The 24,618-nt window shown below is 40.6% G+C and overlaps 1 protein-coding gene across 5 annotated transcripts in view; it reads left to right on the top strand.

Moving 5' to 3' along the window:
• Nucleotides 1-24,618, top strand: part of PHYLLO (2-oxoglutarate decarboxylase/hydro-lyase/magnesium ion-binding protein) — a 439,001-nt gene that overhangs the window by 382,061 nt on the left and 32,322 nt on the right. The gene's annotated exons all lie outside the window — the stretch shown is intronic.

Below are 24,618 nucleotides of genomic sequence, written 5' to 3'. Positions count from 1 at the left end.
TATTTTATTTAAATCTAGGGGTTTCATGTTTTTGAGAAATTATTAATTTTATGTAAATATTTATGAGATTTTGAGAGGATTTGTAATGTTTCCAAATAATTGGAAAACATGAGAGAAATTAGACTTGGGACATTTAAGAATTAATTATGAGCCTAAGTTAGATTTAGTTTCAAGATTTTAGGGATAAATCTAGATTATACGGGTGTTGAGATACTTGGGGATTTTGTTGAGTGATTAAAGGGATATGAACCAAAATTGGTTCAATTCAATTTGTATAGATTAGTGAGATTGAGAGTGAAGAAGGGGGAATAGTGCGAGGGTTTCCTCTTGGGAGCCTTCGGGCGATTGTAAAAAGGCTATCGATCTGGAATATCTGGCCAAGACAAAAGTCTGTAAATGATTTTGGTGTGATTTGTAGAGCGAAAGCTCAGATGGAATAAAGGATGGTGTTTTGTGCAGAACAGTGGCCTTCTATAGCATAAAGGAGGCCAAAAGCCGATTTCTATTTGTTTTTATAAATGTGACTGTGATATATATCATCGAATAAAAATATCGTTGATTTAAACATTGTTTATCAAAGAAATTGGTCGATGTGGTTTTCGAGTTGTGTTTCTGTTGTAGATTCTGTGTTTTATTTCACTTTCAACGCTGTTGAATTTGGTGAGTTCGAAAGACGTTAATACAGGAATCCGAAATTGAGTTAAGTTCAGTTTTGAATTGAATCGGCGAGAAAGTCTGTATTGGCGTTGTGTAAACTGGCAACAATCAAGGGAAGATATATCGTGTTAGTTGTAACGGTTCGGTGTAATTGACATTGGAGCGGAAGTAACGACATGTCCCATCCTATCGCAATAAAACCGGAAGTAAGATTAAATTCAGTTTTAAATGAATGCAGTTCCAAAATTATCGCCTCGGCGATGTAATTTCTACGAGGGATGAATGACATGTCACTCCAGTGAATCTGCGATCCCAAAATAGTGCATGCATTGGTGTTATGGATAGACAAAAACATCGGTGAGTTGTGATAACTGGATATCGCGTCCAAGACCAGTAAGAAGGAAAAACGTAGATCTCTTATGATATACAAAAATTCCACAGGTTGCAATTAGATTCAATGTCACGTCAAAATTTCTGGGCGTTGATATATGGTATAAGAGCGTTCGAAGGACTTCAACAGTGTTGAAGACCTGATGGTATATAATCGAATGGAATTCGATTGGACAGCGTTGGACAAGGAAATCGATTGAAGGTTCTTTGTGTAACTGTTCCGCGTAAAGGAGATTGGAACAGTTTGCCAAGTCTACATGCAGTGTAAAGGCGGAATGAGAAAACGATGTGGAAATTGGGTATAAGAGAAAGCACGGTTGAATTCATGACTGGTCGTTGGTTCTATGTGGAACTGAGAATGGAGAAGTCTGGTGAGGAAAAGTTGAATGAAGAAGTCGAGCCTTACTGGATTATGGTTCGATTCTGATATGAAACCATTTATTTGCCCATATTATTTTACATACGCTGTTTTGGTATAATTAAAGGTGCAGTTCAGAGTTGATCGAGTCACATTGCAAGCAGATGAACTTCATTTGTTCGATGCGGTGGTAATAATGCTGTTATTGGTTGATCCTTTGAAAATTGAGTTTTAACACTCAAAATTGCTGATATCTAAAGCCAAAACAGAGTCAAACTTTGGAGCAATAGAATTCTGGAAAGAACGTGAACATGTATGAAATGGTAAGCATGGCTGCATCCTTTGGTTTTAAATTCCGGTGTTAAAATCATATGTGAATGATTGTGGTTAAATGGGAGTTGATGAATGAGAAGTATTGGGTCTGACTTATGAGAGCATTTGAATGTTAATTGGATTGGAAGTCTTAAAAGGCGCATGTACAATTCAAGGTTTGGTTGACCGAATATGAATGATTTTTAAACCACATTTTTGTAAAAGCTTCCGCATGCAAATGGTAGTGTGTGAATTTGCCAGATATCGAGGTTTTAATTTGGGTAAATGCTGAGATGCATGTTTATAAGCATGGATATAAAAGGTTCTAGGTTTGGCGGGGTAGCCTGCCATCAAATATAATAAGAAAAAGAAGTAAATTGTTATAAGCATAGAACATACCATAACTTAACAAGGAGCATCCTCAACAAGATTGGCATATTCAAGGGGATTTGGCGTTCGATGTTCATTTGATTGCCCTTCCCTCTGCGAAGAAATATTATTTTTGTTATTATTTCTAGGTTGGGAACTTTGAGCTTGCGACCTTTCCATTTGGACCAACCTAGATTGCAGAGTACCTATCTCTTTAGCATGGTTAGAGATTAATTTTGCTTGGTTAAGCTCCATGCTTTCCAACTTTTGAAGTAACTTTTGCATAGGATCATCCTCAGATTCCTTAAATTCTTTACCCTTAGGCTCTTTTAGCTTTGTGGAAGATCTATCAAAGCCTGGAATCTCATATTTTCCAGATGCCTTCTTATCCTTCTCAAGCTCTTTGTCTAAAGTTTGACATTCCTTATAATCAGGAAGTTTAGCACGTCTTAATTCATAAGAGGTGTCAGCATTAAAGGCATCAATGTAGAAGTCCTAGAGAGATTTATCAGGAGGTTTATAATCTTGAGGTAATTCCTTAACGATACCATTAAACCTTCTGTTAAATTCCTCAACGGTTTCATTCTCTTTTTTCTTTATGATACTTAAGGCTTTAACCAAATGCCTTTCTTCCCTCTTATCTCCAAACTTATCCTTAAAGGCATTAGTAAGAGCTTGTAATGAATTGAAGGAATGATCAGGTCTTTTGGTGAACCATTCTAAAAATTCTCTTCCAAAGAGATCATAAAGAGCTTCATCCTCACATCCTCATGAGCAACATTAGGATCACCGCATTTGTTAATGAAATGCCTAAAGCGATTAGGATGATCTTTAATGGTTACCGCATTATTGCCTTGGAAAGTAGGAAATTTATCCATACTTGTAGTAGGAAGATCATGTGGGTAACCCTGAATGTTAGCGAAACTGCAAGGAAGATACAAGCCATCCATGATGTCTTGTTGAATGGGATTTGAAAAAAATGAATGGATATCAAAGAGAGCTTCCTGTCCAAGATTATGAAGATGTGCATGGGAAGAGAGCCTATTTAATTGAACTCTAAAAACATTTTGAGGATCGGAGTGGGATTAATTAGGGTACTTGGATTCCTTCTACTGGAAACCCTTGTAGGAAATGAATAAAACGGACTCGCCACTTGGACAAGAATCTAACTAAACACCTGAAATGAAAGATGAAGGATAGAAGATGAAAGATGAGAATTGTCATAAAGCCAAGGTCCAATAAATTGGTCCCTGGCAACGACGCCAAAACATGTCACACAGAATGTCTATGCACTGCGACAACGGCTCAGATCAGGGGTTGTCACACTGATCCCAAATCATTCTATTTGATTTGTCTCTCAATAGCAGACTAAGGGGGGTAGACCCTATGGAAATGGAAAAATGAAAGATTAGTTGGGGACCAACCAACCTCGGAGACACAACTAAGCAAAAAATATTTGTTTTGAATTGCACAAGATTTTAAGGATTCAAAATGATTTGAAGAAAGTGATATCAATGTCTTGTGGAGTCAACTATCTTGTGAAGAAAATAAGGTTCAAGTAAAGGATGAGAAATTGCTGCTGAAAAGACTGGATTGTCTGATATGCAAATGAAAAACTTAAAACTATGTGTAATGCACGGACTTGGTTAATTTTAGTTAAATGAGGGCATGAAATTATTTTTGAAATATGTCTTAAATGTTACTTAACTTAAGGCTAAAAAAGGTGGTGATCTAAATGTGAAAGCAGGTACTTATACCAGCACCGCAAAATGTAAAATCTGCACAAGTAATTACTTAAATGCACAATGGACTGAAATGTAAAATGCTGGAATAAAACACTTTTAAATTCAAAAATTCATTTGTATAAAATACTCAATCAAGATCATTAGATGCATAAGTAAAACGACATTAGTCCTACTTGCATAAGCATGTAAAAACAAATGAACTTTAGAAATTAAACTAAATGTTTTAAACTCAGATCACATTAATGAAATATCAGTCTAGTAATCTGCTCTTACATCAAATATTAAAACTAACAATATATTCTAAAGCAATAGTGCTGTAACCATGCAATATTAAGAAATTTCTATGCATAACAACCACAAAATATTTAAATGACAAACTGATAACTACAATTAAGAAAATTTTTGAGTTTAATTCTTTCTAATCTATTGATGTATTTGATCTAAAATACTCAGAAATAAATTACTGAACAAAAATAAAACAATTTTTAGAAATTTGTTTGCAAAAGTTACTGAAATTAACTTCTATTTATGCAATTATACAACAATAAAAATGTAAATTAAATCTGCAGTTAAATTCAGAAATTTTTTGAGTTTAATTCTTTTCAATCTATTAATGTATTTGATCTAAAAACTCAGAAATAAACTATTGAACAACAGTAAAACAATTTTTAGAAATTTGTTTGCAATAGTTACTGAAGCTAATTTCTATTTCTACAATTATACAACAGTAAATCTGTTGCTAAATTCAGAAAATTTTTGAGTTTAATTCTTTCTGATCTATTAATGTATTTGATCTAAAAACTCAAAAAAAGTATTGAACAACACTAAAACAATTTTCAGAAATTTGTTTGCAAAAGTTACTGAAACCAACTTCTATTTTGTTAGGATATTCCGACACATAGGAAATAGTTAAGTATAACTTGGTCTAATGTGGAGTTATATAAAGTGTGTTTATTTACTATGTACTTTTGTAACTTACAATCCGACGGTCACGATATGTTCTAGACATGAAGTGATCTGACGGTTCATTCTCTCATTGGTATTACCGACACTTGATCCGTGGCTTAACACCCGATTGGTCTATGATCTCTATTTAAAGAGCATGGAGGGTCATTTGTAGGGTGACCGTTCATGAGAGAAGCTTATGTAAATTTTCTTTCTTTTATTAATAAATTAACTGAAGTGGTTGCTTTGGCTCAGGCCGTGAACTGTTTTCTTTTTTGAGGGTTTTAACCACATCAAGAATATTTGTGTATTGATCTATGATATGTTTGTGAGCGGTGTCCTTTGGTGTTCTATCTGAGGAACTTACCATGTAAATTCCTACATGGTATTAAAGCTATTTGAGGGCCGCATCCGTTGGTGATCCAAATCGGACGCCGATACAACTGCATCCGACTGTCGTTTCCTAGATCTACTGTTTCTGACCACTTTTAGGCCGAAAGAACTTTTCTATTGTGTTAGGAGCATTTGTTCGAGTGAGGAACCTGTAGCTATGTCATTTTTAAGATCTGGAGGTATACAGTGTTTATTTGCAGTTTTAGTTATTTATCTCTCTATTTATTTCAGTTTATTTATCTCTCTGTTTTTATTACTGGATCTATAGCTTTCATTTCTGTGTATGCTCTATGCCCCGCGACTTTGTGTGATTTGGGCAAATCAGAAACAAAAAAGAAGGATTTTTCTCATGCATATGCTCTTTTACGCCGTGCCTTAGTGTAATCTCAGAAAATCAGAAACATTGAGGGAAATATTTAGTTTTCGGTGAAAGCTAACTTCAAGCCATAAGGTTTGGTTTTTTTTGTATGTCCGTGTTTTGTTTAGTAGGCAAAAAGAGTTTTTTCAAGTAAGCACGCACCCCAAAGCTACAGTGACTAAAAAAAATAAAACCCCTTCCTCTTTTCCAAAAATTACTAATCTTTTAAACTAGCTCACTTGATCCAAAGTTACTTTATGAGAATAGAGGTTTTCAATTCAAGTCTTTCTTTTTATTGAGTTACTTTTTCAAAAAGCACATGTAACTTATGTTTTAAAATTACTTTATGTAAAAGTGTTCTCACCCATTATAAAAGGTGAGTCACTTATAATTCTAAAGTCTCTTTATCCTTTATTTAAGTTACAATTTAGTCGGTAGCTCATAAAGTACCATTGTAAAAGTGATTTTCACTTATTTATAAAAGTGAGTCACATAAAATGGTTTTTTTAAAGTGAGCTAATTATATTAAGTTTGGAAAGGGGGGGATTTTTTTTTAAATATAACATTATCATTCATTGCCGCACATTCACGCACTTCATCGACATCTTCATCAACGTTTCTTCAGAAAGTCATAACTTCTTCATCTGAAAGCCATTTTCAGAGCCCTTTTTTTTAATCGGCCTAATTTTTCGAGATCTTTCAATTGGAACACTTAGTTTCAGCATCTATAGCTTCAATTTCTATTACAATGGAAAGTCCATGCCAAGTTAGTTTCAACATCTATAGCTTCAATTTCTATTACAATGGAAAGTCCATGCCAAGTTATTCTTGACAGCACCAACTACTTCCAATGGTGGTCTTACATTGTGGATTTACTTAGAAGTAAAGGTCTTTACAGAATAGCCTCATGCCAAGAAATTAAACCTAAAGATGAAGATAACGTAGCCAAATGGGAAAATAGGCAAGATCAAGCACATGGGTTGATAGGGATGTGTATTTCTCCAGACCTTAGATTCCATATCGCAAAACTTGATACCCCTAATGAAGCAATGAAACAACGCACTAAAGTTTTTGGAATTAAAAATGAAATTAGAGTCCATCAACTCGAAAATGAGTTGCTTGCTTTGGACCCCGATAATTTTTCTTCCGTTGAAGATTTTTTGTCCAAGTTCAAGACCCTTAGAATTCTCTTGGAAGGTGTTAAGGTTAAGAAAGAAGATGATAGCCTTATCCATTCCATTCTTACTAAGCTGGGACCAACATACTCTGTGTTTGTTTCCACCTTCCATTCCACTAGAGAAGCCTTTATTTCTCAAGGACAAGACTACAAGTCCCCCACTTTTGATGCCTTTTGTGATTCTTTAATAAGAGAACAAGAAAAGCTCTTACTTCTTGGTCTTATTAATCTTGGAAACTCTTCTAAGAAAGCCTTAGCCGTCCAGCAACAACCAGATTCAAAGAATCCTAAGAAGCAATATCCTAAAAAGATTGGTCCTAAACCAAACAAGGGTCCTAAGCAATTTCAATCTCAAAATGAAAAATCAATTCAACAAAATGATAAGATAAATAAAAATAAAGAGAAGAAGATTGATAGACATTGTAACTTTTGTAATCGAGATGGCCACTTAGAATCTAAATGCTTTAAGAAGATGGAAGCCTTGGAAGCAACAATGAAGAAGCATAACATCCATTTGGAGCACTCTTCAACTTCAACTTCATCTTCAAGAATAACACTTTCTGCATGTGGTTGTCAAGCATCTCGGTCTGGTTATGCACTAAATGTATCTTCTTCCTCTCATTCTCATGAGTGGCTCATTGATTCTGGAGCTTCTTATCCCATGGCAAAAAACAAAGCCATGTTTTCTTCTTTAAATGATTGTAACACCAAAAATATATATGTTGGTGATGATAGATCTCTTAGTGTTGTAGGGACTGGAACTGTTCATCTAGACAATGGTCAATTTAATGATGTATTATGTGTTCCAACCTTATCCTGCAACCTTTTATTTGTATATCAGATCACTCATTCAGGTGAAGGTAAAACCGTTGAATTTTCACCTCACGATGTTGTAATTAAGAACCTAAGAGATCCTAAACATATTTTAGCTATTGGCATTGCTGATGATTTTACAAGGTTGTATAAGTTTAACAACTTTGGGTCATCAACTCTTCCCTTGGTATTTGTTGTTCATATTGATGAAGTGAGCAAACTTTGGCATGAACGATTTGGTCGCGTAAACTATCACTGCCTTCAAAATCTATGTAAAGAAAATATGGTGACAGGTCTTCCTATGGTATCTTGCAGAGATGGTGTTTGTTCCTGATGTGTACTTGGAAAAAATCATTGGGATAGTTTTGAAAAACGTGCCTCTTGGCACGCCTCAACCCCTTTATAGCTTGTGCATAGTGATTTATGTGGTCCACTTCCAGTTGTTTCATTCTCTAGCTACAAGTATTTCTTAACTTTCATTGATGATTTCTCCAGACGCGCTTAAGTATACTTCTTAAAACTCAAGAGTGAAGTATTTAACATGTTCTTGGCCTCTAAGGCCTTTGTTGAGAAACAATCTGGACATCAAATTCTTAAGCTAAGATCTGATAATGGCGGAGAATATGTTAACAACAAATTCATCAACTTTTGCACTGAGCATGGAATTCAAATGCAACACACTGTTCCATATACTCCACAACAAAATGGTGTAGCTAAAAGGAAGAATCGCACCTTAAAGGAAATGGCTAATTGTATGCTTCAATCTAAAGGACTTAGTTTTAATTTTTGGGCATAAGCAATTCACTGTGCAAATTACATAGTAAGTCACACTCCTACTAAGATTTTAAAGAATATCACTCCAGAAGAAGCATGGAGCTCAATCAAACCAGATGTAAGTCACTTTCGTGTTTTTGGAGGTGAAGCATGGACCCATATTCCAGATGAGAAACATAAAGCTTTAGAACCTAAGAGTGAAAAATGTATTTTTGTTGGATATTCTAAAGATGTCAAAAGATATAGAATTATTCCACTTAAGTCCAAAAATGTTATCATTAGAAGAGATATAAAGTTTGTTGAAAATATATCGGCCTACGAGCCTAGTTCGGCAGATATGCCACCTCTCTCTATCCCTTCTACTTTTGAAAAATATTTCTGCTTCAGATGATGACAGCGAGGATGACAATCCTCCGCCACCTTCTCAGGATCCTCCTTCAGCTCCTCAGATTGGAGTTGAGAGCTATGAGATTGTACATCCACAGTTTTTAGCCGGAATATCTATCTCCGACTAAGAGGTACTACTGCTGAGAGCATTCTCTGTTGGGTGAGCCATTTCTAGGACCCAAATTGTATTCTGAAACTGCTTAATAATAAAACCCTCAGATAGCTACACCGATTTTCCCGCATTGGGTTTTTCCAGGCACATTAGTCCAAAAATAACGATGTCACTTGTGTGCTTGTTTTTCTTTTAGTTGATGATCTATATGTGTTGAACATGTACTTGTGTTTATTTTCAGTATTTACATGGTAAATAACTTGTTAATTAACATAACAAATAGGAAAAAATAAATCAGAAAGTACATGAAGGATTTCTAACAGATAGACTTAGAAATTCTAACATGGTATCAAAGCGTGGTTGCCGATCATAGGAGAACTAAGGGCATCAGCCGAGCAGAGAAAAAACAACAGAAACAACTGTCCCGAGTGACAGTAGTTGTTCCGAGTGGAAAAGCAACAAGGAACAAGTGACGCAGTGCCTGCGTCATCAAGTTTGAGTTAGGAGAAGGATCAGCGCAATGGCAGAAAGGAGCAGACTTGACCTACGCAATGCTCGATCATCTTTCTCAGTCAAGAAGGATTGATGCCCGTGGCCAGGCAGTGCAGATTTTGCTGGTGCCAGGATTGTGCAGAGTCTAGAGGCTCTAACCTTCAATTTGTTCGGGCATAGGAGGTTGTGGAGAAGTTGCGAAGTGAAGCTGGTGGGGCACTGTGGTCAAAACAGTACCTAACAGGGCAAGACGAAGGAGGAGGGAGTTGCTACCTAGGATTTCTAGCCAAGAAATCTAGATCAGTGGTGCAACTGCACTAACGATCGGAGTGGGGGCATCTCGACATTGGCAGAGGGGTTTCTAGGAGGGAAATTGAGGCTCAAAGGGAGTCACACTGAGAACTTCCAAGAGGGAAGTAGAGAGACTCGAAAGAGTCGAAAGAGGAGCAACGAGATGGCAGGGGACAAGGTAAGAGATCAAGACAGAGTGGACGAAGCCTCAAACTTCGTAGTCTGGAAGGCCAGGATCTTGTCTGTTCTAGACAAGAATGGTCTCAAGGACTTCGCCTTGAAAATGATAACGATCCCAATTGACTCGTCTGAGAACGATAAATACGAGGAGGCAATGGCAAGGGCCAAGAGCATCATCCTTGACAGGGTCAAGGACCATGTAGTACCACATATTATCGAAAAGGACACGGCAAATGCGATGTGGGAGGCCCTGATGAAATTGTATCAACATACTTCCGCGCAGAGGAAGATGCTACGAGAAAATCAGTTGCGGTCATATTAGATGCAGAAATGAGAACAGATCGACATCTTCCTCGGTCGATTGAATGAGATCCGGGATCAGTTGACTTCCATAGGGGCCACACGGGATCGGGAATTAATGGTGAGGACCGCATTGAACGCAGTCTCGAAGGACTGGGAGGTCTTTGTCCAGAGCATACTGGGTAGATCGACCCTTCCAGATTGGGAGGAACTGTGGGCGGATCTTTGTCAGGAAGAGATCAAAAGGCTAAACAAGGCAGGAAGCAGCAACAAGGAGGTCAGAGTCAAGGAGGAGGAAGAGGAGGATGCTGCCCTAGATTCTGAGGGAAAGTAGGAAAACGAAAGAAGGACCTATCCAAGGTCAAATGCTTCCACTGTGGGGAACTAGGTCATTATGCGAGCCAGTGTCCACGGAAGAAGAGCAAGGGAGAGGCTTCTGAGACCAAGGCTATGCCAGCAAGGGCAGAGAAAGAAGTGGAGACAGATGATGACTGTGCCATGAGTGCTCATGCACCTCGTGAGAGGAAGTGGGGAGACATCGAGCTGTAGTCAGACGGACTACAGGCGATGAGGGGCAAGATCCTCGAGGTACCCAACCTCTTGGATTATACCTTGCTACGGGAGCCCCGAAGAGGAGTAGCAGAACTGACGGAGATGTCAGAGTTGGGAGATCAGTTACTTACTTCTTAGTAACTGAGTTGCAATGCAACAGTTAACAGTGGCAGTGCTATGGGCAGCACGATACAACATGATGAGAGGGATTACAGTGCAGATGCAACAGTGGTAGTGGCAGGGCCATGGGCAGCAACACGGATGTAGAGGGAGTTGTTGTACAGATGCAGTAGTGGCAGTAACAGGGCCATGGGTTGCAGTGCATGATGCAGTAGTGCAAAGGATGTTGGGCAGCAGGCCTAGCATCAGCACAAAGACCGATGCTGGATGATTAGGGTGATGCTCGATGAGGAGTATTACTAGAGCACAGTGCTCGCTAAGAGGGAGTGTTGGTTTGGGGTAGCATAGGATGTGCTCTAGCCACGAAAATTGGTGGAGAGGCTAAAGCACATGAGATCTGCAATATCCAAAAATGGTTTGGGCAAAATCTAACCAGTTTGGGAGATATTAAAATAATTAATATTTTTAATGGAGTCCCTAAGTCTAAACTTAGGGAAAATAAAATTTTAATGTGAATTAATATAAAATTGAGTTAAAATGGTCCAAAAGTCATGGATCAAGCCAGATTTAATCTTAGCTATTGATTAGGGAATTAATCTTGGCCGTTGAATTGTCAACGAGAAAAGTATAAGAGGAGGCTTGAGGGTCACTTGAAGAACACACCGAGTTGATCAAGAATTCGATTTTCTGGGGCAGGGCTTGTTGAGGAAATCATAGGAGTGATCAAAGTTGCAGCTGAGGGGCATTGAATACAGAAGCAGAGAGGCAGAGAGGGTATCGGGAGCATTAGTGCAGAAGCCAGAGACGGTTGATGCAGAGCCAACTAGAGGCCACGCAGAAGCAGCCAGAGGCCACGCAGAGGCAGCCAGGAGCTGTGTAGTGCCAGAGAGAGCCAGCGTGGGTGACACAGAGCCTCCAGAGGCTGACGCAGGGCTAGTTAGGGTGACATTGGGCCAGAGAGGCTGACACTGGGAGATTTCGTGGGGTAGATTGGAGCTGAGAGTTGTGGGATTATACATCCGGGGTTTTTAGCCAGAATATCTGTCTCCGACTGAGAGGTACTACAGTTGAGAGCATTCTCTGTTGGGTGAGCCATTTCTGGCACCCAAATTGTATTTTGAAACTGCTTAATAATAAAACCTCAGATAGCTGTTGATTTGGGGTAGCATCGGATGTGCTCTAGCCATGAAATTTGGTGGAGAGGTTGGGGCACATAAGATCTCCAATACCCAGAAAGGGTTTGGGCAAATTCCAAACAAATCAGGAGATATTAAAATAATTAATATTTTTAATGGAGTCCCTAAGTCTAAACTTAGGGAAAATAAAATATTAATGTGTATTAATATGAATCTGTGTTAGAGTGGTCCAAAAGACATGGATCAAGCCAGATCTAATCTTAGCCGTTGATTAGGGACTTAATATCGGCCGTTGAGATGTCAACAGGAAAAGTATAAGAGGAGGCTTGATGGTTACTTGGAGAATACACTAGAGTGATTAGTGATTCTATTCTCTAGAGCGGGGTTTGCTAAGAGAGATAGAATCAGTGATCGGGAGAGCAGCTGAGGGGAATTCAGTACAAAGAGACAGAGAGGCAGAGATAGTGCCGGGATAGTAGCAGAGCAGCCAGAGAGAGACGCAGGAGCAGCCAATGCTCATGCAGGGCCACACAGAGGCAGCTAAGTGCTGCGCAGAGCACCAGAGGGGCCAGCGTAGCTGATGTAGAGGCTCAAAGAGCTGACGCATGGCCTCTTGGGGCTGACGCAGGCCAAGATAGGCTGATGTAGTGCCAGCGCTGGGCTAGGAGAGGCTGGCGCATTCCAGATTGGGCAGACGCTAGGGTTTTTGAGGCAGATTGGTGCTGAGTAGCTGTCGGAAGGATTATCCAAGGTTTCAGCTAGTAGATTTGTCAGAAACCGAGAGGTATTACTGCTAAGGAAATTCTCTGTTGAGTAGGTCAGTTTCGGCACCCAGATTGTACTCTAATATTGCTTAATGAGAAAACCCTCAAATAGCTGCATCAATTTTCCCGCATTGGGTTTTTCCGGGGACATTAGTCCAAAAATAAAGGTGTCATATGGTGTGTTTGTTCTTGTTTCTTTTAGTTGCTGATTTGTAATATGTTGAGCATACACTAGTGTTTACTTTCAGTATTTACATTGTAAATAACTTGTTAAGGAAAAATAACAAGTAGGTAGGAATAAATCAGATAAAGTGCATGGAGGGTTTCTAATTGAGTAAATTTGGAAACTTCAACATGGTATCAGAGTGTGATTGCAGATCACAGGAGGACTAAAAGACATTAGCATAGCGGAGCAATAGCAACAGAAAACAACTGTCCCGAGGTGACAAAAGTTGTTTCTAGCAACGCAGAAGCCAAGGAGTGTGACGTAGAGCTAGCTAGGGCTATGCAGAGGAAGCCGGGAGCTGCGTAGAGGCCCAGAAAGGCCAGCGTTGCTGATGCAAAGGGCTAGAGGGCCGACGCAAACCCATCTGGGGTGACGCAGAGCTAGCGTGAGGCAGAGAGGGGCTGACGCAGTTCACAGAAAGGCAGTTGCTGGGGTCTAGAAGGCTGCAGGAATATTGCAGAGTCGAGCTGGTGAGGTATTGTAGTCAGAACAGTACCTAACAGAGCAGTGCCAAAGGAGTTGTTACCGAGGGTTTCTACCCGAGGAACCCAGATCAGAAGTGCAGTTGCACAAGTCGATCAAAGTAGGGGGCATCTCAACAAGCGGCAGAAGGATTTCTAGGAGGGAAATTAGGACCCAGAGGGAGTCTAGAAGAGAACTTTTAGACGGGAAGTAGAGACTCAGAGGAGTTGAACAGAGAACTTCTAGGAGGGAAGTAGAGGAGCATTATGGCACTACACGGGGTAATAGACTAGGATAGACTGGACGGAGCATCGAACTTCGTAGTCTGGAAGGCCAGAATCTTATCAGTGTTTGACAGGAATCGTGTCAAGAACTTTGCCTTGAAGGTAATAGTTGTCCCAGTCGACCCCAATGATAATGACAGGTACGAAGAGGCGATGGCGAGAGCTAAGTGCATTATCCTTGACGAGGTCAAGGATCATGTCATACCACATATAGCCGAGAAGGAAACGACATTTGAGATATGGGAGGCTCTCAAGAAGCTGTATCATCATACTTTTGTGTAGAGAAGAATGTTGCACGAGAATCAGATGAGGTCGTATCAGATGAAGAAGGGACAATCGATTGACACCTTCCTCGAAGGACTAAATGAGATCTGAGACCAGTTGACTGCTACAGAAGTGACACTGGATCAGGAACTGATGGTAAGGACAGTCCTGAATGCTGTCTCAGAAGACTGGGAAGTGTTTGTCCAGAGTATATTGGGCAGAGGGACACTTCCACCGTGGGACAAGATGTGGGCAACTCTTTGCCAAGAAGAGATCAAACGACAGTTGAAGACGAGTAGCAACAGCAAGGGGATCAAAGTGAATCAGGAGGAGGAAGATGTGGCCCTAGCATCTAAGGGGAAGTAGGAAAAGTGAAAGAAGAAAGATCTCTCCAAGATCAAGTGCTTCCATTGTGGGGAGCTGGGTCATTATGCAACCCAGTGTCCAAGGAAGAAGAGTAAGGGAGAGTCTTCCGAGATTAAGGCAATGCCAACACGGGCAGAGAAGGAAGTTTTGACAGATGATGACTATACCATGAGTGCACACGCACCACTTGAGCAGAAGTGGGGAGACACCGAGCTGTAGTCATGAGGACTACAGGCGATGAGGGGTAGGATCCTTGAGGTACCCAGCCTCTTGGATTAGACCTTGCTACGGGAGCCCCGATGAGGAGTAGCAGAACTGGCTGAGTGTGTAGAGACGGATGTGGATGGAGCAGCAGAGAGGGCTACAGTGCAGGAGTCCCGAGATAGCGTAGAGCTAGCAGGGTGCAGCAGTGCGAGAGGCATAGGAGTGTTGCACCAGTGCAGGAAGGCACAGAGAGGTGTGCAACGGTGCGAGATGCATGGAGTTGTTGCGGCAACGCAGAGGTCAGAGAGAGGGAGCACTTGTCAGCGGCAGAGGGAGCTTCAGCATCAGTGGATGTTTCTAGCCCAACAGGGAGGTTAGTTGGGAGATTAGTTACTTACTTCTTAGTCACTGAGTTGCAATGCAGCAATGGGCAGCACAATGCAACATGATGAGAGGAGGTGCAGTGCAGATGCAGTGTGGGAGGAAGGAACAGCAGCAGCACGGATGCAGAAGGAGCTGTCGTATAGATGCATGTGTGGCAATGGCAGAACCATGGGCAGCAGTGTAGGATGTAGCATTGCAGAGGATGTTGGGCAGGAAGGCCTAGCATCAACACAAGTACTGACGTCGGATGATCAGAGTAATACTCAGTGAAGAGCATTGCTATAGCACAGTGCTCGCTAAGAGGGAGTGTTGATTTGGGGTAGCAACAGATGTGCTCTAGCCACAAAATTTGGTGGAGAGGTTGGGGCACATGATATCTCCAATACCCAGAAAGGATTTGGGCAGATTTTGAACAGATCAGGAGATATTAAAATAATTAATATTTTTAATGGAGTCCCTAAGTTTAAACTTAGGGAAAATAAAATATTAATGTTTATTAATATGAATCTGTGTTAGAGTGGTCCAAAAGACATGGATCAAGCCAGATCTAATCTTAGCTATTGATTAGGGACTTAATCTCGGTCGTTGAGATGTCAACAAGAAAAGTATAAGAGGAGGCTTGAGGGTCACTTGGAGAATACACCAGAGTGATTAGTCATTCTATTCTCTAGAGCGGGGTTTGCTAAGAGATAGAATCAGTGATTGTGAGAGCAATTGAGGGGCATTGAGTACAGAGAGACAGAGAGACAGAGATAGTGTCGGGATAGCAGCAGAGCAGTGAAAGAAAGAGACACAGGAGTAGCCAGTGCTCATGCCGGGCAACGTAGAGGCAGCGAAGTGTCGAGCAGAGCACTAGAGGGGCCAGCGTAGTTGACACAGAGGCTCAGAGAGCTGACGCAGGGCCTCCTGGGGCTGACGCAAGCCAAGATAGGCTGATGCAGTGCCAACGCTGTGCTAGGAGAGGCTGACGCACTCACGATTGGGAAGATGTTGGGGTTTCTGGGGCAGATTGGTGCTGAGTAGCTGCCGGAAGGATTATCTGGGGTTTCAGCCAGTAGATTTGTCAGAAACTGAGAGGTATTACTGCTAAGGAAATTCTCTGTTGGGTAGGCCAGTTTCGCCACCCAGATTGTGCTTTGATATTGCTTAATAAGAAAACCCTCAGATAGTTGCACCGGTTTTCCCGCATTAGGTTTTTCTGGGGACATTAGTCCAAAAATAATGGTGTCATATGGTGTGATTGTTCTTGTTTTTTTTAGTTGTTGATCTGTAATATGTTGTGTAGGAATTTACAGGGTAAGTTCCTCAGACAGAACACCAAAGGACACCGCTCACAAATAGATCGCAGATCAATACACCAGTACTTTTGACGTGGTTAAAACCCTCAAAGAGGGAAACAGTCCACGGCCTAAGCCAACGCGGCCACTTCAGGCAATTTATTAATAAAAGAATGAAAATTTACATAAGCTTCTCTCATGAACGGTTAACCTACAAATGACCCTCCATGCTCTTTAAATAGAGATCATGGACCAATCAGGTGTTAAGCCACGGATCAAGTGTTGGTAATACCGAGGAGAGAATGAACTGTCGGATCACTACATATCGTGACCGTCGGATTGTAAGTTACAAAATGTACATAGTAAAGAAACACACTTTACCTAACTCTATACTAGACCAAGTTGTACTTAACTATTTCCTATGTGTCGGAATATCCTAACATCCCCCCTTAAGAACAACTTGGGATAGGATTGAAGGATTTACAAATATGACACAATAGGAGAAGGAAGGAGGCACTAGAGCCTATCCCCCCTTAGTGACAACTTCCTGAACTCCAACCATAAATCGAAGTTTAGTGAACTTCGCCTCTGTGAGAGCCTTTGTAAAGATGTCTGCAACTTGATCATCTGTTGAACAATATTGCACTTCAAGAACATGGTCGTGAATGAGCTTTCTGATGAAGTGCATGTGCAGTTCAATGTGTTTGCTGCGCTGATGTTGGATTGGATCTTTGCATAGCTGAATGGCACTTTGATTATCACACCAAAGTGTAGTCGGATGCTGCTGCTGAAAGCCAAACTCGGACAGGATCTGACGAAGCCACAAGGCTTCCTTACTAGCTTCTACGGCACCACGATACTCTGCTTCTGCTGAAGAAAGAGAAATGGCACCTTGTTTCTTGCAAGCCCATGTAATAGGTCCTGAACCAAGAGTGAACACATAACCTGCAGTAGACTTCCGATCATCAGGGTCACCAGCCCAATCGGAATCAGTGAAACCAACCAATAGAGGAGCTGCTTCGGCACTGTAATGAATCCCAAACTGAACTGTACCTCGAACATAACGAAGTAGTCTTTTAGCTGCTTTCCAATGACTTTCATGTGGGTTTTGCATAAACCGAGCAACAAGGCCAACGACAAAGGAAAGGTCAAGACGAGTATGGGTTAGATACAAAAGTTTTCCTACAAGTTGACGGTATAAGGTAGCATCAACTTCAGGAGAAGTACAAGTGACTGAAAGTTTGACTCCAGACTGAAAGGGAGAAGGGGCTGGCTTACAATCTTCCATGTGAAAATGGCGTAGAATATCACAGGCATACTTGGACTGAGAAAGGGAAATACCTTCCTTGGATTGCAAGACTTGAAGACCGAGAAAATAATGTAAGTGTCCTAAGTCTATCATTTCAAACTTCCTTTTAAGGCTAGACTTCACATGGTTTATAAGGTTGGGATCACTACCAGTCAGGATAAGATCATCAACATAAAGAACAAGAATGATAAGAGATTTGCCCACTTTCTTGGTGTAGACAGTATTGTCAGAATGACACCTAGAGAAGCCAGATTCTAAAAGAAAGTTATCCATTTTGGCATACCAGGCTCGAGGAGTTTGCTTGAGACCATAAAGGGATTTCTTAAGCCGACATACAAGGCTGGAGTCTGTTTGTATAAAGCCAATAGGTTGTTCCATATAGATTTCTTCATGCAAGTCCCCATGCAAGAAGGCAGATTTAACATCCATCTGATGGACTTCCCATTTGAAAGAGGCAGCAAGGGAAATAACAAGGCGGATAGAGTTCATTTTGGCAACAGGGGAGAAGGTTTCAGTATAGTCAATGCCTTCAACTTGTGAAAAACCCTTAGCAACAAGACGAGCTTTATGTTTAACAAGTTTTCATCCCTTTGGTAGAGGAACAAGATCCCATGTATCATTTGCCAATAATGAATGATATTCTTCATTCATAGCTGCTTCCCAATCTGGATGGCCTGAAGCTTTTGCAAAGGTGTCAGGATCATAATTCACTGAAGCTTGAGCCAATAAAGAAGAGGCTCTCTCGAACTGAGAACGTGTACGTCGCTGATTTGTAGGATCACCGACAAGATCACCTGCTGCATCCCGAGTAGCACGGACCCATTTTGGAAGCTGAGGAGCTGAAGGAGGATCCTAGAAGGTGGGGGAGGATTTTCATCCTCGCTTTCATCATCTGAAGAAGAAATATTTTCAAAAGTAGAAGAGATAGGGAGAGGTGGCACATCCGCCGAACTAGGCTCGCAGGCCGATATATTTTCAGCAAACTTTACATCTCTTCTAATGATAACATTTTTGGACTTAAGTGGAATAAGTCTATATCCTTTGACATCTTCAGAATATCCAACAAAAATACAATTTTCACTCTTAGGTTCTAAAGCTTTATGTTTCTCATCTGGAATATGGGCCCATGCTTCACTTCCAAAAACACGAAAGTGACTTACATCTGGTTTGATTGAGCTCCATGCTTCTTCTGGAGTGATATTCTTTAAAACCTTAGTAGGAGTGCGATTTATTATGTAATTTGCACAGTTAATTGCTTCTGCCCAATAATTAAGACTAAGTCCTTTAGATTGAAGCATACAATTAGCCATTTCCTTTAAGGTGCAATTCTTCCTTTCAGCTACACCATTTTGTTGTGGAGTATATGGAACAGTATGTTGCATTTGAATTCCATTCTCAGTGCAAAAGTTGATGAATGTGTTTTTAACATATTCTCCGCCATTATCAGATCTTAGCTTAAGAATTTGATGTCCAGATTGTTTTTTAACAAAGGCTTAAAGGCCAAGAACATGTTAAATACTTCACTCTTGAGTTTTAAGAAGTATACCCAAGTGCGTCTGGAGAAATCATCAATGAAAGTTAAGAAATACTTGTAGCCAGAGAATGAAGCAACTGGAAGTGGACCACAAAAATCACTATGCACAAGCTGTAAAGGGGCTGAGGCGTGCCAAGAGGCACGTTTTTCAAAACTGTCCCGATGATGTTTTCCGAGTACACATCCGGAACAAACACCATCTCTGCAAGATACCATTGGAAGACCTGTCACCATATTTTCTTTACATAGATTCTGAAGAGATCGATAGTTTAAGTGACCAAATCGCTCATGCCAAAGTTTGCTCACTTCATCATTATGAGCAACAAATACTGAGGGAAGATTTGATGACCCAAAGTTGTGAAACTTATACAACCTTGTAGAATCATCAGCAATGCCAGTAGCTAAAATCTGTCTAGGATCTCTTAGGTCCTTAATTACAACATCGTGAGGTGAAAATTCAACGATTTTACCTTCACCTGAATGAGTTATTTGATATACACATAGAAGATTGCAGGATAAGGTTGGAACATATAATACATCATTAAACTGACCATTGTCTATATGAACAGTTCCAGTCCCTACAACACTAAGAGATCTATCATCACCAACATATATATTTTTGGTGTTACAATCATTTAAAGAAGAAAACATGGCTTTGTTTTTGGCCATGTGATAAGAAGCTCCAGAATCAATGAGCCACTCATGAGAATGAGAAGAAGAAGATACATTTAGTGCATAGCCAGACCGAGATGCTTGACAACCACATGCAGAAAGTGCCATTCCTGAAGATGAAGTTGAAGTTGAAAAGTGCTCCAAATGGATGTTATGCTTCTTCATTGCTGCTTCCAAGGCTTCCATCTTCTTAAAGCATTTGGATTCTAAGTGGCCATCTCGATTACAAAAGTTGCAATGTCTATTAGTCTTCTTCCCTTTGTTTTTATTTGTCTTATCATTTTGTTGAAATGATTTTTCATTTTGAGGCTGAAATTGCTTAGGAACCTTGTTTGGTTTAGGACCATTCTTTTTAGGATACAACTTCTTAGGATTCTTTGGATTTGGTTGTTGCTGGGCGGCTAACGCTTTCTTAGAAGAGTTTCCAAAATGAAGAAGACCAAGGTGTAAGAGTTTTTCTTGTTCTCTTATTAAAGAATCACAAAAGGAATCAAAGGAAGGGGACTTGTAGGTTTGTCCTTGAGAAATGAAGGTTTCTCTTGTAGAATGGAAGGTGGAAACAAACACAGAATAGTCTGGTCCCAACTTAGTAAGAATGGAGTAGATAAGGCTACTATCTTCTTTCTTAACCCTAACACCTTCCAAGAGAAGTCTAAGGGTCTTGAACTTGGACAAAAAATCTTCAATGCAAGAAAAATTATTGGGGTCCAATGTAAGCAATTCATTTTCAAGTTGATGGGCTTTAAGTTCATCTTTAATTCCAAAGACTTTAGTAATCTGTTTCATTGTTTCATCAGGAGTATCAAGTTCTGCAATATGGAATCTAAGATCTGGAGAAATAGACATCCCTATCAACCCATGTCCTTGGTCTTGCCTATTTTCCCATTTAGCTGCCTTGTCTTCATCTTTCGGTTTGGTCTCTTAGCCTGTGGCTATTCTGTAAAGACCTTTACTTCTAAGTAAATCCACAATGTAAGACCACCATTGGAAGTAGTTGGTGCTGTCAAGAATAACTTGGCATGGACTTTCCATTTAAAAAAAACTGAAGCTATAGATGCTGAAACTAAGTGTTTCAATGGAAAGATCTCGAAAAATTAGGTTGTTTAAAAAAAAACGGTTCTGAAAACGGCTTCCAGATGAAGAAGTTATGGCTTTTTGAAGAAAATTTGATGAAGTCGCCGACGAAGTGCGGGAATGTGCGGAAATGAAAGATCCGCCCCCACAAAATGGAGACTTGAACCCAAGACCTCTACTCTCATAAATTAGCTTTTCACCAAGTGAGCTATACAAAATGTTTGAGAGAGAGAGGGGGGGGGGGGGTTGATTCTTTGGGTTGCGTGCTTGCTTTGAGAAAGCTCTTTTTCCCTACAAAACAAAAAACACAAAACCCAACATGGACATACAAAAAAAATGAACCTTGCGGCTCGAAGTTAGCTTTAGCCGGAAACTAAATATTTTCCTCAATGTTTCTGATTTTCTGAGATCACACTAAGGCGCAGCGAAAAAGAGCATATGCATGAGAAAAATCCTTCCTTTCTGTTTCTGATTTGCCCAGATCGCACAGAGTCGCAGGGAAAAGAGCATACGCAGAAATGAAAGGTATAGATCCGGTAATAAAAAAAAGCTAAATAAACCGAAAACCGAAATAAACAGAGAGAAAAATAACTGTAAATTGCAAATAAACATTGTATACCTCTAGATCTTAAAAATGACGCAGCTAGGGCTACCCAAAACCTTTTCGCGTGAAACGAAAGGGGTTCCTCACTGGAACAGATGCTCCCAACACAACAGAGCAGTCCTCTCGGCCCGAAAGCAGTCAGAAACAGTAGATCTAGGAAACGGTAGTCGGATGCAGTTTTACCGGCTTCAGATTTGGATCACCAACGGACGCGGCCCTCAAATAGCTCTGATACCATGTAGGAATTTACAGGGTAAGTTCCTCAGACAGAAAACCAAAGGACACCGCTCACAAACAGATTGCAGATCAATACACTAGTACTTTTGACGTGGTTAAAACCCTCAAAGAGGGAAACAGTCCACGGCCTGAGCCAACGCGGCCACTTCAGGCAATTTATTAATAAAAGAATGAAAATTTACATAAGCTTCTCTCATGAATGGTTAACCTACAAATGACCCTCCATGCTCTTTAAATAGAGATCATGGACCAATCAGGTGTTAAGCCACGGATCAAGTGTTGGTAATACCGAGGAGAGAATGAACCATCGGATCACTACATATCGTGACCGTTGGATTGTAAGTTACAAAATGTACATAGTAAAGAAACACACTTTACCTAACTCTATACTAGACCAAGTTGTACTTAACTATTTCCTATGTGTCGGAATATCCTAACATGTTGAGCATGCACTTGTGCTTATTTTCAGTATTTACATTGTAAATAACTTGTTAAGAAAAAATAACAAGTAGGTAGGAATAAATCAGATAAAGTGCATGGAGGGTTTCTAATAGAGTAAATTTAGAAACTTCAACAATAGCTGCACCGGTTTTCCCGCATTGGGTTTTTACAGGGACATTAGTCCAAAAGCAACGATGTCACTTGTGTGCTTGTTTTTCCTTCAGTTGATGATCTGTATGTGTTGAGCATGTACTTGTATTTATTTTCAGTATTTACATGGTAAATAACTTGTTAATTAACAAAACAAGTAGGAAGAAATAAATAAGAAAGTACATGAAAGATTTCTAACAAATGGACTTAGAAATTCCAATAGTTTAGACTTAGGAACCTATTAAAAATATTAATTATTTTAATAACTCTTCATCCGAGTGGAATTTCTCAAAACGGTTTCTGGGTCTTGGAGATCTCATGTGCCTTAGCCTTTCCTCCAAATTTCAAGGCTAGAGCACATTTGATGCTACTATAAATCAACAATAGAAACACATAGAAGACCGTTATTTTGGACAATAGTCCCCGAAAAAACCCAGTGCGGGAAAACCGGTGCAACAACTATGAGGGTTTATTATTATTAAGTAGTAGCAAATTTTGAATACATCACTTAATACCTCATTGGGTTATTCAGTTATAGAGAAAAATATTGGCGGAAGCTTTGTCAATTTACCTTAGCCAATCACTGAGAAAAAGTATCGGTTGTTCTGGTTGCTGGATGAGGTACCCCTGGTAGGCTCTGCGCTATCACTGCACTGCCTCTACGTTGTCCCAACGTCAGCTCTCTCAGGCACGTCACCCAATTGGGGAATCCATCGGTAGACTAGAGTTATTGCTCTGAGCCTCGCGGTATCACACCCTGACTTCCGGCTACTGAAACTGACCCTCTGCTCTAATTTTCAATTTTCTCTCTCTCCCTCTGCGTGGCCCTTCTGGCCTTGCGCCAAGGCTACTAGATCACTCACTGCCTCTCTTTGTTGATGATTCTCCGGCTGAGAATCTCTCTCTCTACGGAAGCTGCTATCCCTGCCCCTCTGTTGCAAGTAATCTCCTCAATCAATTTTCCTCCGAAGAACTTCTCACTTCAGAAAATCGATTATCTTGATCTTTTGGTGTGTTTTCCAAATGACCCTCAAGCTCCTTCTTATATCTTCCCGTTGGACAACCAACGGCCTAGATTAAATCATAATCAAAGGCTCAGATTGTTTTGGCTTGATCCATGGCTTTTTCTAGAAGTTTCAGCCCTGATTAGATTAATACCTATTAATATTTTAATTTTCCTAAGTTTAGACTTAGGAACCCCATTAAAAATATTAATTATTTTAATAAAATCACTTCTGGGTGGAATTTCCCAAAACACTTTCTGGGTTTTTTGGAATACATGTGCCCAAGCCTTCCTGCAAAATTTTAGGCTTAGAGCACATCTGATGCTACCCCAAATCAACATAGCACTCTGAGGTTACAACACCAAGTCACCCCATCTGACTCCTGGGGGTATGTTAGCAAACATGGCGAAGTCTTCCTCCAGCCTGGAGGACAACCTATTGATCTCTGCTGATGCTGCCTATTGGTCTTGCTTCTCCTCCTTGTCCTTCTTCCTAAGAGGACACCGGGTGTTGTAGTGGCCAAGCTCACAACATCTGAGGCACTTGACCTTTGATAGGTCCTTCTTCTTTCGTTGGCCCCCCTGCCCCTGATTGGGGCCCTTCGATGCGAGGGCCACATCCTCCTCCTCCTTCACCTGCTTTGACCTGCTGTTGTTGCCACTGATGGAACTCTTCAAAAGAGCCCGTCTCAACTCCTCCTGCTGTAAATTTGCCCACATCCTGTCCCAATTTGGTAAGGTTTCTCTACCCAAGATACTTTGGAAAAATACTTGCCACTCCTCTGAGACACGGTTGAGTGCCAATCATACTAGCTTTGTGGGTTGAGGCGCTACCCCAACTACTAACAACTGATCCTGGATCTCCTAAATCCTGGTGAGGAAGGGGTCTATGCCTTCCCCCTTTTGCATCTTGGTGCATCTAAGCATTTCCTCCAAGGACATCTTCCGCTACTCGGAAGTGCCTTGGTATAGCGTGGAAAGTGTATCCCACATCTCCTTGGTCGTTCCCTTGGCCGCTGTGTGATACAACATGATCCCGTACACCATCTAGGATCAATCTCTATGTCCTCGTCATCTTCTTTCGATATTCCTTCAGCGGATTTGCATCCTAGGGAATAGCTACCACTGCGTTAATATATGGCTTCAAGCCATATTCATCCAGAAGAAAGGACATCCTTGCCTTCCAGATGACATAGTTGGAAGCACCGCCCAACCTATCCTGATCTCGTAGTCCAGCAGTGGCCATCTCAGCAAAATAAGTCAAAATTCTCCTCTTGTCTTCTGCTCAAGTGCTGCTAGGCTCTACGCATTCCCTGTCGGAGTGAGTAAATCTGCTCACAACAACTGCTGATCTGCAAGAGGAAATTGAACTTATGTAGCTAGAAGTCCCCTGAGGAAAATTTCACTCAGTGTGTGCTCTTTCTTCCTCCTGACGCTATTTTGCACTAGCAATTGCTGCAAAATACTGCGTCCAACTAAAGATTTGCTCTGCAAGGAAAATA

Source organism: Pinus tabuliformis, chromosome X (assembly GCF_031772625.1).
Source record: "Pinus tabuliformis cultivar Carrire ecotype Pingquan chromosome X, CPIR1, whole genome shotgun sequence".
Taxonomy (NCBI): Eukaryota; Viridiplantae; Streptophyta; class Pinopsida; order Pinales; family Pinaceae; genus Pinus; species Pinus tabuliformis.
The sequence above is the reverse complement of the archived record's forward strand: the minus strand, read 5'-3'. Positions and strand labels throughout refer to the sequence as shown.